General features: G+C 45.6%; 1 protein-coding gene across 3 annotated transcripts in view; it reads right to left on the bottom strand.

The window, feature by feature from the left end:
• Positions 1-13771, bottom strand: part of DOT1L (DOT1 like histone lysine methyltransferase) — a 1510259-nt gene that overhangs the window by 233323 nt on the left and 1263165 nt on the right. The window lies entirely within an intron of this gene.

Here is a 13771-nt window from a genome sequence, read left to right as displayed (position 1 = left end):
GGAGGAGCAAGGCAGGTTTGCCTTTGTCCATGATCTGTGAGATTTGATTTTTTAGGTCTAATAAGGCAGATTCTGTTCCATACCCGACACGTAAGCCAGATTGTCTTTTGCCTAGTATGGAGTTAGCCTCTATGTATGATTGGATCTGGATGTGAGCTGTTTTGTCCAGGATTTTTAGGAGGAACGGGGCTGTCGTTATCGGTCTGTAGTTGTTGGGTTGCGCTGGGTCAAGTGTGGCCTTTTTTAGAAGTGGCCGCACCCAGGCTTCCTTGAGATTGTTTGGGACAGTTCCTGTTTGGAAAGATGCATTAATGAAGGCAGTAATCAGGGGTGCTAGGTCATTGGGGCATTCCTTGATGATTTTGGGAGGGTAAATGTCTGCTTTGCAGAGGGATGGTTTGAGGTTTTTGATGAGATTAAGGACCTCAGGTTCAGTGACGTTTCTGAAGGAGAATTGAGCGCGATTGAGATTACTACGCTTGTCTTGTGTAGGGCGGTTGGTTTTTTGGTTTGGGAGGGCTTTGCAGTGGTTTTGGATTTTGTTCTGCAGGAGTTTTATTTTGTTGAGCATGGCGGACTTAATGCTGGCACACCAGGCTTTGTCTTTAGTTATTTCGTCAGCGGTGGCTGGAGGAGTGAGTAATTCATTAAAGATTACGAATAGTTCTTTAGCTTGGGAGTTGGCCTTTGATATCCTATCATTGAAGGAGTTGGTTTTTGCTGCTAAGATGGCTTTTTTATATTGGAGGGCTATTTGTTTGAAGAGGCTCTTATTTATATCACTCGGATCAGTTTGCCAGTTTTTAAGCGGTTGGCGCTTTTGAGCTTGGAGGGTTTGGAGTTCTTCCGAGAACCAAGAGTTGCAGTGAAATGATTTTTTTTTTCCTTCTTGCTTTCAAGTGGGGCTATAGAGTTTATGGCATTGGTGAGAGTATCATTGAAAATAGCGGATAGTATATTTGGGTCCTGAGAGAAAGGTGGTGCTAGGCATGGTTTTTTAAGGTGGGGACGCAAGTTGTCTGCGTTGAGTTTTTTAGAACTTCTTATTGTGGCAGGTGGTGCGTGGGTGAGTCTTAGGTTTAGGGTTCTTAGGTTTAGGGTTGGTGGGGATGAGGAATTCGATGCATGTGTGGTCTGTCCAAGGAAGGGCGGTGTTTGAAGTAATGTTGGATGCACAGTTTTGATCCATGACCCAGTCAAGGGTGCAGCCTTTGGAGTGAGTAGGGGTGAGGACTCTTTGGGAGAAACCAAGTCTGCGAGTTCTTTAGCTAGGGTTGCGGCGGATTTATCCTTAGGATCATTGTATCCTAAATTTAAGTCTCCTAATATAAGTATTTTGGAGGACTTTTTAATGTTGTTGCTGAGTCGATGGGAGAGGTGCTCTTGGAAGTCAGCTGGGAGTCCGGGAGGTCTGTATAGGATGTGGATGTTGATTAGATTATTGGGAGAGAGCGCAAGCTTGGCTGATAGGATATCAGCATTACCACCCCATGTACTATGGTCTGCTAATGTGATGGATAGTGAGTCTTTGTGGATAAGGGCGACTCCCCCTCCAATCTTATCACATCTATCTTGCCTAAGGATGGTGTAGCCTGTGGGTAGGGCTAGTGTGATGGCTGGGCAGGAGGCATCATTGAGCCAGGATTCAGTGATGCAAAGCAAGTCCAGAAAAGTGTATCAATCGGAATCTGTTAACGGATATAGTTTTAGTCTGTGCATAGATAGAGTCCCATTGTCCACCTGTTAGCGAATGCCCTAGAGTGCTCTCCTATTTATCTCTATACTGACTCACCCGGGGAGGGGAGGGGGGTATCCGAGAGACCTGGCGATCCCATACAGGGTGGACACCAATCTCGCTTTTGTCGCTGACATCGTAATATATTCCAGAATTGGTGTGGGAGGAGAAGCGCTCGGAAATTCAGGCTACTTAGCACGAAGCACTTTGCGCAAGCGATAATATAGGAACAATTTCGGCGCATCTCATGAATACTATGCTGATGAAGCTTGCCCATTCCACAGGATGTTGCTGGAGGTCGATGTTAGTTATCCCGTCCGGGCCAGGGGCTCTCGATGTCTTCAGCTTACGAATTACCTCAGCAATGGTTTCTTTGTCATCTAGTGTTACCCATGCCATTCTTGTTGCCACTTGATCTGCCTGGTTGTCAGGTGAAATAAGTTCTTGAAATGCCTCACCCAGGTGCCTTCTCCTATGCTATTCAGGAGCGTGCCGTCAGTTGAAGTTGTTGTTCGAATAGAGACCAAAATTTGCAAAGATTATGACCGCTTACCATCTTCAACATCTCCTCTGAGTCTTGCTGGTATAGGATCAATCTGTGTCCTTTGACCCAGCACCTGTAGGTTTTTGTCACTTCTTTAAACATGTCGCTGGCGATTTGGTTGTTTTGCCTTGCTGCCGTTCTTTTGATTCTATGTAAGGCACGCCTTTTTTCCACCAAGGTTTTGTCAAACTTATGGTTTTTCGAATGAGGTTCCTGTGTCTGACTGTTTGCTTTTCTCTTGCAAACTGTAAGCAGCGGTTGGTAGTTGATTTGGTCAGATTTTCAGACTACTGAAGGGTCGTTATTATGGCTGATAAATTCTTTGATGATGTTTGCACTCCACTTGAGTGTTTGCTTGGGCGTTGTTTTCAAGTCCGATGTGCATTTTCTGTTTTAAAACAGATAGCAACGTCCACGAAGTGATCAGAAGGTTTTGGTCACTAGAGTCGGTTTTCATGACCTCCAAAGAAGATATTGAGGGAAGTACATCACGAGATATGAAGATGTGGTCAATTGTTGCAGAAGACTCTTCTCTCTCCCATGTTGGGATACAGTTTGTTTGGTCAAACATTGTATCTAGGTTGAGGAATTCTCTCGAGTCCATGAAGTTGAGCCATAGAACGCCCCTTTCTTCAGCTGCAGATTGTTTGTCTTTCAAGGTCTGTGTGTCCCCGCAGTTCAGACATATTGCATTTAGATCATCACAGATTACTATATGCGTCACTTGATGGTCCACAAGCGCGTCAATCATTCTTTCAATCATTAGGAGATATTTCTCATTGTCCATTGCTTGCGGGTCCCAATAGGTGTTCATTACCATCATTGGTGTGGATACCCATGTTCCTGTTTGTTCTATTTGGTTTTCCCAGCTCACAAGAATTACCAGCAAAAGTAAGTTCAGTACCAGAGTTTCTTGTAAGTGTAGACGGCTGCCAGAACGGACAGCGGATATTAATCCTGAGGAGGGGAAACCCTTTTCTCCTTTTTCTGCTGGGGAGAAGGCGAGTTCGAATCCATCCAAGATTGGTTTTTCGACCAACCATGTTTCCTGGAGACATAGTATGTCAAAGTTCCCAGGTATACGTCCCCAGGGAGCGTCAGATGTTGAAAATCTCTCGTATTCCAAGATCCTAGCCTCAGCACCAAAGGCTGTGATTTTCGGTCGTCTGAAATCCCCTTCTGGCCTTGGTGCTGAGGGGTTACACATTGCTATTTTCTTAGATGTGAGTTGAGCACTTTCAGGATCCAAGCCCAGAGCTGATGTAGTGGAGCTACTTTATCCGGTTCCTGAGGGCTTACAGTAGTTATTGGCAAATCTTGTGTGATTGTTCTTTTTATTTTTAGTATTGGCTCACAAGGGAATCGGACGATCTTTAGAGAGTCGTCGTAACTTTGGTTGGCTTCTGGCTTTGCACTAATGCGCAGTTTTTCAGATGTTTGAGAGTTTGTTTTTCTGAAGTTCACTGGTTTTATCATTTGTAGCTTTATATTCGTTTGTTTTGCTTTGCACGGAAGGTTGAGTGCAGGTTCTGTCCTTGGGTCTAACTTCTTTGTGCATCTCCTCTGTTTTTGAAGTATGGGCTGTTTTAAGATGGTGGCTGTTTGTGAGCTTCCGGTCTTTAGGTTGAGGCGCATAGACCGAAGGGTACACTTTGGCCTTAACCTCTGTTAAGTCGTATCCCAACCTCAGAAAGTGGTCCACTGTGTTCCTTAACATTTTTTTACATCAAAAGAAACTATGCGTAAGTAAGTTCTTGCTTTGTGGCCCATGTGGTTTGGTTCAACTATTTTTAAGTCCTTGGTTCTTATTTGTCACAGCTTGGGGATGCGATGTAAAAGGTTTAAGACGGTTCTCCTGTTCAGTATGAGGTCTTCTCGATTGTCATGTCGTTGCTCAAGCATGAAGATCCACTTGCTTTTTTCACTTCTTTCTAGGTTGGGATATTCCCCTTCATTTCTACGACTTTTTTCTGTTTTAGGCCTGAAAAGGTTTACTGTGACTTGCGGCTCTGGTAGATCGAACTGTTCTCCAAAGATTGGGATCGGTATATACTGTGAGCTGTCCTCCCTCTTCCTTGGTCCCTTTAATAAGGTGTTTCGGGTGGGCGAGTTTCTTGCACTACTAGTCTGCTTCTTTGCAGTAATATCATCAACGAAGTTGTTTTTGCTTGATTCGGGTGAAATGCCTTGTCCAGCCCCCAGTATGAGTCTGAGGTCAGTTTTTTACATCGATCTAAGGTACAGAAGTTCACTTGAGCCTCTGGTGCCAGAGTCCCTGTTCCAGCAGTTTTTCCCTTTTTGGGGGATGATATTTGCAAATTGTTTGCTCTTGATTGATCTGCCATAGTTTCAGAATATCAGGATTCCTCTGAAGGTGCTGGCTTATGTTTATCAAAGCCTCATCGGCTAAAAAGTCATCTGCTGTTTTTGGAGAATCAGACGGACCCACTTTTTTAGCAGAATGGTTTTGCGAAGTAGGTCTTGCCAGCTTGTTGCTCTTTTCAGAGGTGGACTGTTGGCAATCTCGGAGCGGGGACAGGGCGCCAGATTTTTACACGTTTGTGCTTGGACCTGGCTCATCAAAAGGAAGTGGTTTAGGTAATGTTTGACATCGGTTCTCTACGTTCTTGTTAAGTTTATGTTGCGCATGTTCGAAAATTGCGAAGTCTTTATTGCTGTTGTCTTTGGAACATGCTCAGGGATTTTGTTGCTTTCGGGCTCTACCGAGAGTAAGATTACGTCATCTGTGTCACCGTTGTTTTGTGCAATTTCTTCTTTCCCTTTTGGGGAGAGTCCCTTGTCTTGTTTTTTTTCTGAGGTTTGCGTTGTCTTGCATTCTCTTGTCTTTCGCATTCCCTTGTCCGGCTGGAGATCCAGGATTGGGCTGCCTAGATAACTATTAAAAATAGGCATTGCCTGTTGTCTGGATGGATGAAGTAACTGTTCTTCTGGTTACTAAAGCCCAATTCCCTGTTTGTTTCTGTTCCTTTCTCAGTTTTCTTGGAGTTTTGTCTAGGCACCGATGTATGTACCTCCCTTCATTTGGTTTGGCGATGGACTGAGCCAGATCTACGTAGGTTTGGTTTTTGAATCTTTTTTCCATAGCAGTTACATACCCTTCTAGGTATATTAATTGTGTGTGCATCATCGCTGTTATTGTCAAATGATCTTTTAGTGGGTCGTTGAGTGGTTCATACAATTTGCTAAAAGGGGCTAGGGCTATTGTTACTGGAGACAATACTGAAAAAAGATAGTGTTTTTTGGATGGAGTGTCTTTAGGTGGATTTGATGGCAATTCGCTTAGTCTTCCATTTCTAGGTGGGGAAGACTACAGCGTAGATGTGGAGTCCCTCCGCGGGGTTGAGAATGTTATGGGCTCTGTACATTTTCTGTAGTGCGAGTCGTTTTTTGCTTGTCGTATGCCTTTGTCTTCATTTGCTCTGGCTTCTGGTACGGGTCTCGTGTTGTTAGTAGCTAGTTCACTACTGGTGAACAGAGAATTGTTTTCTAAATTGTTTCCTTGGGGAGGCAGGTTCAATTTTTCGATTGGAGCTTTTTCCTCAAGTGCGTTTTTCTTGTTCAAATGGGATTTCTAGTCTGCTGTTGCCCAGTGAGGACATTTATTTCGGGTGCTGGAGTGACAACTGATCTGTACAGGTAACTGGCTCACGTGAACGGATGTCCCCCTGCCAGTTTGGGTGGCTTCTCGTGAGTAGGCCATTTGTTTCAGTGGCTGTGATGGCAGTAGATCTGTAAAGGTGGTTGACTCGTAGGCGCATACCACATCCTGCATAAGGTAGTATCTTCACCTAAATCATCCGAAGGCTCTTTTAGGGGTGGCTTGGATGTTGTATTTATGTCCGCTGTGAATTTTCCAAAATGCCATCTTGTCATTGGTAAAGGCATAGTGGAAAAAGGTTTAGATCAAGAACCTGAAACTTCAACAGATGGTATTTCAATTTTCTGATGATTTGTTACGATCTGGTTTTCTTGCATTTCTCCCAAAATTCTGGCATCTGAGAGTTCAGCTATATTGTCGAATTTCCTTTTGGACTGTTTGTTGAAGAAGTCCTTTAATGCATTTAGAGGCAAAAGTGTGCCAGTTCCTGCCTTCTTTGATGCATCCTACTTGGCTCGTTTCACTGTGTGTTTGGCTCAGCTTTTTTGATTTTTTGTTTGCCAAAATATTTTTTCCCATTGTTTTTTTTTTGGTCGACTTTCTTTGGGAGGAAGTCGCTTCCATTTGTTTCCTTGATTGTTTTTTGGGTTCGACAAGGAGTTGTTATTGATGGACTCTTTTGCGTCGTCTTTATTTTCTTTGAGGGGAGCTGTGTGTGCCACTGCTAGAAACCTCCTCCTCCTCCTCCTGGGCGTCGCTCTCAAGTTGGACTACCGAGCTCAGCTGCAGCACGCTTGTCTTGTCATCCCGGCTCACAGGGCTGAGCAGGCTGTCCTCATCAGCCCCTGCGTGCACGTCGGCTCAGACATCGAGACGCACAGGTGGCGGCTGCTCCGAAGTCAGCTCCCTCTCCCGACTCAACACCACACCTCACTGGGACTCCTCTCAGCCTCCATCGGGACCTGGGTTGGGCAATAGAGATCCTCCCGTGGCTCCCCCTGGCCACATATTGCTTTGCCTTCGGACGGGCACACTCCCAGCACCAGTCCCTTCCATCCGCGAGGGCCTGCGCAAGCCGCACATCCCGCCCAAAGGTCTGTGGAAGCCGCAAAATCAGGCACCTCCACCCAGCCAACCACCGTTCCCATTCCACCGTTGGCAGCCGTCGACACCCTTCGTGCGACAGGTGGGTCGGGCAGGTCACAACCAGGTGAGAAAACAGGCGCAGGTGGCCGGGGGTACCAAGAGCGGCTTTCAATGAGGCAGCATTATAGTTTGTAGATAATTCGCCGCAGTTTACAGGTTTAAAGGGGGCTTTATGTTTGAGTTTTGCAAAAGTAACTCGATTTTCAGCATGTTGAGAGAGTAGTTTCGTAGGTGAAACCGGTGAGAAGGGATTCAGCACGCCTCTTCCAACCAGTTTAGTTTCACATTTGCCGGTCTTCTCGCAACCTGCTGAAGTTGCAGGGGTGTGCAAATGAGGGATTGCGTGTGGGTTTAATGGCAACAAGAGCTTAGCTTGATGTCCCGGCTCTGCTTTTTCTTCTCGGCAAACACGTGAGCTGCAAAGGCAGCACCCTTCCTCCTCCAGGCCTTGGCTCTGGGCAGTGGCGTCCATAAACTGCCAAGATTGCTTCTCTGCAGCCGCTCCGTGGCTGTGGGTGGTTTTAGAACAATGCTCCTTCTCCACCATAGTAAACACTGCAAACAGACTTGCTGGAAGAGAGTAGCTGCCAAGACTGCTACTCTGCCGCTACTCCGCATAAACAAACATTCAACAAAAAACCCAGGCATTAGGCCTTACCCTTACTGATACAACAAGTCAGTGCACACAATACACCCATCTGTAAGCCAACACACACAGACGCCAGTGTCTGCTGGTTCTGGATCTATATCCATCATTCTACCCTCACTAAACCACCCGCCTGCTTTCTCGAAGAGCCACGTGAGCGCCTGGAGACCACCCCAATGGTAAAGGCGCGCAGTGAAAGACAACATAACACCTGTGAGTCATTTCTGGCTCGTCTGTCAACACAATCTTGTGTGAAAGTGTGCACTGAACTCCATGTGGCTGCCCTGGGGATAGCCTGCAGTGTCACATTTGCAATGAATACCAATGTAGTCTCCGTACTAGTAGTCTTTAGGTGTAAATTTCAGTGTTTTGACAACCTGTAACACTGCCGTATACATCTTACAATCCATCTAGCAATGGTAGCCTTTGAAACAGGATCTCCCTTTCTCTCCCGGCTGCCAGAGACACCTAGAATTGGTCTGTTATTCCGAGTGGTTTTGTCTTGTTGAGGTAATACATGACTGCTCTGAACATCTAGTGCATGAAGTGCTCTCTCCCCAGAGTTCTGTGCATCTTGAAAGAAAGCTGATAGTTCAATGGATTGGTTGACATGGAACTTAGTTATGTACCTTGGTGAGAAGTGTGGGTGTGATGTTAAGGCCATCTTGTTCTTATGTATTGTGACAAAAGGTTCCACCACAGATAACACTTGAAGCTCACTTACCCTCCAAATAGATATAAAGGCTATAAAAAAAGCGGCTTTGTAAGTGAGAAACTTGAGGCTTGCTTTATGCACCGGGCTCAAAAGGTAGGCCCCTTGAGTTTGCTTAATACAATATTTAAATCCCAACCTGTACGTGGGGTTTGCAATCTGAGGGTAAAGCCATTTTACTCCATGAAGGCTTTCACAACTGGAACTCTCCACCATGAAACTTTGCTCTGCGATTAGGACGGAGGAAAGGGGACGGGATGTACAAGTATGGCGTTTCACTAATTAAAAACCAGACCTGATTCTAACAAGTGTAGCAGATAGTGCACTATATGAAATGGTGTTCAGTCAATTGGGTTTACATTGGACTTCCTACACCACAGTGAAAATCTGTTCTATTTGTTAAAGCAGCAGGGTGTTGCGCTTACCGGCTTCCTTTAATATTTCCATGCATCTGTCAGCCAACGGTGTCCAAACTCTGACTTCAGGAGCCATCAGAGGTAGAGGATGCAGTATTAATCCACGATTGTGTGTCATGTTGTAAAGGCACGATAGCTTTGTTGGTGGGTAAATGTACAATTTGAAGAAGTGGGCATACCAGATCTGACGTGCCTACATTGGAGCTATGAAAATCATTGTTAAGTGCTCTCAGTGCATCTCGTGGATTACTCTGTTCAAGAGTGGGGTCAGAGTTCAAGCATATGCACATATCTCTGACCTACTGATCCACAGTATGTTCACCCTTGGATCCCTTCTTCGGAAACCTGGAGGAATAGCTTAGGCATTTTGCGTTACTTTTTTGTGGCAAATAGATCTATGTCTAGTTTCTCCCTGCGTTTAAACATGTCTGAATGTTATGAGTGTTGAATTTGTGCTTCTGCCTAGTGTGTGTCTGCTAGGCAGTCTTGTTCCCATGGAACATGTAGAGAGATAGATATATTCCTGTTTGGAGGCTCCATTTCCAGATTTTGCGCGCCAGTGTAGATATCCGTAGGGAGTGGCCACCACCATGGTTGTTGATGTAAGCATGGCTGTTGTGCTGGCTGTTATAATCAGCATATTTTTCCCTATTAGGTGATGTTGGAAAGCCTCCAGCTCTCTGTAAACTGCTAGCAATTACAGAACATTGATGTGTTTCTCAGAAAGTGTGTGTGTCCACATTCCCCGCATTGTTTGGTGGAGACAATGGGCTCCCCAGCCTAAGAGTGATGTGTGTGTTGATTGTGATGTGTGTTGTCCCCTGTAACATGTTCTCTTTTGTCCACCACTGTAGCGATAACACCATTGCTTGTGAAACGTCCACTTCAGTTGCCTTCTGCATCTGGAACCATTGTTTCACTAACCAATCTTGCACTGGAAACATGTATAACCTTGCATATGGCAAAATGAAGACACATGATGCCACCAGGCCGAGTAGGCGCATTACTTTCCTAACTTATCTGCCGAACAGCCATTTAACAAAGGATCTCTTGTATTAGGTTTTGGACCCCCTCGTTGAAGGGAAAGACTAAGATGTCTTTGGTATGAATCATTGCAAGAGCCACAGTGGGAGCTAAGCTGAACTACTGCAACGTCCTATTCCAAGTCACAGCTTCAAAAAACATAAAAAAAACGTAAAACTACACAAAATAATGCACTAAGGGCAGCCCTCAGCATTCCCAAGAGGGAGCACATATCCCAAGAAAGACAAAATGCACGCATGCCTATCCCAAACAGCCCTGCCTTACCGGTCAGAAGCCATCCACAGAGACCGTTCCACCAGACCCAAATGGACCCAACACTGCAACCAACTAATGGTCCGAACTTACAAAAGACTCGAAGCTGGAGGGTCCAGCTTTCCAGTATTAGCCCCCCCAAGAACTGGAACGCGTTACCACCCGCTCTCAGGAAAGAACCCTCAATCTCTTCCTGCCGGAAGGCACTCAAAACGCAACGCTTCCAATAAAGCTAGAATGATGCTTAACCTACCCCACGACTGGACCGTATAGCAAACTCCCTTAATAGACTCATCCTGCCACCAGGTACGCTCTTTACCCATCTATGCTGTAATGTATATGAAACCACCAGTATCCTTTGAAGAGGCCACTACCCATATGCTGTGGTTATAGGTGGATGCTGTAATGTACATATCACTCTAAATGTAAATTGTATCCTCTACACAAGCCATATATACATGCTGTAATGTATACAAAACCATCTATGTAAAAAGTATCCCCTGCAAAGGCCAATACCCTACACTGTGGTTGTATGCCGATGCTATAATGTACATATCACTGTAAATATAAATGGTATCCTCTGCACAAGCCAAGTATCCATTTGACAGTGCCACGATTCCCTTGGGCTGCTGTCGCTTTATAAATCCAAATAAATACAATTACTGCTCCTAGGAACTGTTATTGTTGGCTGGGAATAAGGCTGTAATTCTTTACGAAGATAGAAAAGCCCAGCTAATGCAGAAGATTGGTCTTCTGTATTTTTCCGACATATTTCTGGTGTTGTAGCCAGTAGTTCAGATAAAGGTACCCAAATTCTTGATCTGTGTAGATGCACTGCCCCCGCCGCTAGTGCTTTTGTGAATACACGAGGTGCTGATGCGATGCCGAAGTGAAGCACCTTAAATTGGTAATCGATCTGCCCTACTTTAAACCTTAGCTATTTTCGATGCGCCAACAGCATTGAAATATGCAAGTATGCACTATTAATATCCGGTCCACTTTTATAGTGTATGCCATATATATATATATATGGCCACTATATGCCATATAGTGTCCACTTTTGAGTATTGGGATGACTTCCTGTAACAACTTAATTCTAAATTCTTGTGGTTTGACAATAGATGTTGGCTTGTCTTAGGTTGAGCACTGGGAGTTTTGTTTGGTCTTTCTTTGGAACAAGTAAATACACAGAATACCCTAGTGTACTTTAACTCTGATGGTTGGATGAATTCTGACTACGTTTTGTAGTAGTGCCTTAACTTCGGCTTGTAGAATCCGTTGATGGTCTAATGGCATTCTCCTGTGTCTTAGCGGAAGATTGTGCGGTTGCTCTTGAAACTCCACGCAATACTAGTGTCTGATTGTTGATGTCCGACGTGATTCTCCCTCCCATACATGGGCAAATGATGTTGGGCCCTCCCCCGCACCAGCGTGACATTGGGGGGACGACGGCCTGAAACAGTCGCTGTGTTGCGGGTGTAGCGAACCCCTTGTGGTTTGGCCTCTCCCTCTGACTCGTCCAAATTGTCTTGGGAAATAGGGCTGTGTGGTAGACAATTGTCCTTGGTTTCCATACTATGAAGAGGAGTACATTGTCTGTGTTGCAGACTTTGAAGAGCTTTGGCCACAAAAAACACAGCAGTATCTCTATGTTCGTCTTTGTTGAAAAGGACGGTTTGCGATTTGGTTAATATTTTCAGCGGTTAATGGCCTTTTTTGCAGTCTATAGTGCCTCATCAACTCCTTTAGCAAAAAGTACCTTGCTCTCTGTTGGCATATTTAGCACCGTTGCTTGAGTTACTACCCTAATGCCTGAGTTTCTGAGCCAAGCATGCCTCTTTATTAAGGTCCCTATAGCAATGAGCAAACCACATGTATCCAAATGGTTAGGGCATCTTTTAGAACCGTGTTAGCAGTCTCTCTGCACTCATAATGCTTTGAGCATATCAGTACTCAGGTGTTCATGGACATTATTAGTAAGCTCTTCCAGGTGGTCCATTTGGCTTTATTTGAACCAGCCATTACGGCAGTAGGCAATCCACATTTGATATGTCCCAGATGTTTGCGGCTTCTTGCCCAGAGCATAGATCTTTTTGCTTTGTCAGGTGGAGCCTCTGACATTGCCAATGGAGTCTGTCCTCTTACGTGTTGTAGTAACGACCAAGAATTCTGACTTTAAACGTCCCTTGATAAACAGAAGCTCTGTGGGCATCAGTTTGAACCTTTTTACAACCTGCAGGTTAACCAGCTTTATAAACACTAGAGTAGCTAGAGAGGGGTCTAGTAATCTTTTAACAGATTTATTTCCGTATTTTACAGTTAGCAAGAGCCAACATTTAATACAACACAAACAAAACCATGAAATCAAATTCCAAGAATAAAATACACATTGTGCACATCAATAAAAAGAAGAGTAAAACAATATGCAATATCAATCCTAGGTCACCGTACATTAGATGGACAGTAAGATAGATAACTAGTGCCATCTCCTCATGACAGTATTTCCAATACGATCCCCATCTTCCGCCAGAAGATAGTCAAGAATACAAGCTTTCCAATCTCCACTCAAACATGTATCACATGGCGCCTGCCGAGACATCCCCTTAAGATCTGCATCGGTCTCACTGAGACTTGGTTCACTGCCAGCTCTGCCACCAGCTTTGACACACTCCTACCTGACGGCTACAAGATCCTCTCCGTGCCCAGGCCCAACCGTTCAGGGGGTGGTGTTGCCCTTATCTTCCCTGAGTGGATTCCTGCCACTGTCACTCCTACGCAGACCTACTCCTCTTTTGAATGTCTTGTCTGCCGACTTTCTCTCTCTCCTAGCCATTCCCTTACCGTGGCTACTATCTATCGGCCACCTGGTCAAATTTCCTCCTTCCTCTCTGAGTGGGCTGACCTCTCCTCCTCACTCCTGTCCTCAACCACCCAACTCCTCTTTCTCGGTGACTTCAACATCCACCTCGATGCCTCCTGTCCCCCCACTGGTCTCTTCCGCGAACTCTGCAACTTTCTCTCACTCTCTATTCTCCCGCCTGGGCCTACTCACTCTGCAGGGCACACTCTTGATGCTCTGATCTCTTCTGACCTTCCCCTCTCCCTCCCTCTCTCCACTCCTCTCTCTTGGAGCGATCACTTTCTCCTATCCTCCCACCTCTCCCTCCCTACCCCACAGGCAAAGCCACCCTCTTCACTGCCACCCACCTTCTCGGTCATCCGACCCATGAAGCGCGTGTCAGCTGAGGCTTTCGCTGCTACCTTCTCAGCCCCTTCTCCCCCTTCGGCTGACTCCCACCCTGACGCAGCCCTCTCCATGCTCTATTCCTCTATATCTGATACTCTCGATATCCTTGCCCCCGTCATGAGAATCCGCCTGAAGCCCAAAGCCAAATGTAACTCCTGGTATGACTCGGATCTCGTCACCCTAAAACGCAAGTGCAGGGTGGCAGAGAGCGTGCTTCATGTTCATCCTCTGACAAACTGGCCTGCCGCCTGCTCCAAAGGCAATACCGGCTCTCCGTTCTCACCAAGAAGAGAGCCCTTATCCAAGCCCGCATCTCTGAGGCATCTAACAACTCGGCCGAACTCTTTAAAATCTGCAAGGAGCTGGCCAACCCTGCTGCAGTCTCTACCTCTCCTGTCCCCTCCCAGACC

Source organism: Ambystoma mexicanum, chromosome 1p, assembly GCF_040938575.1.
Source record: "Ambystoma mexicanum isolate Mex_15411 chromosome 1p, UKY_AmexF1_1, whole genome shotgun sequence".
NCBI lineage: Eukaryota > Metazoa > Chordata > Amphibia > Caudata > Ambystomatidae > Ambystoma > Ambystoma mexicanum.
This window is presented reverse-complemented; position numbering and strand designations above follow the sequence as displayed.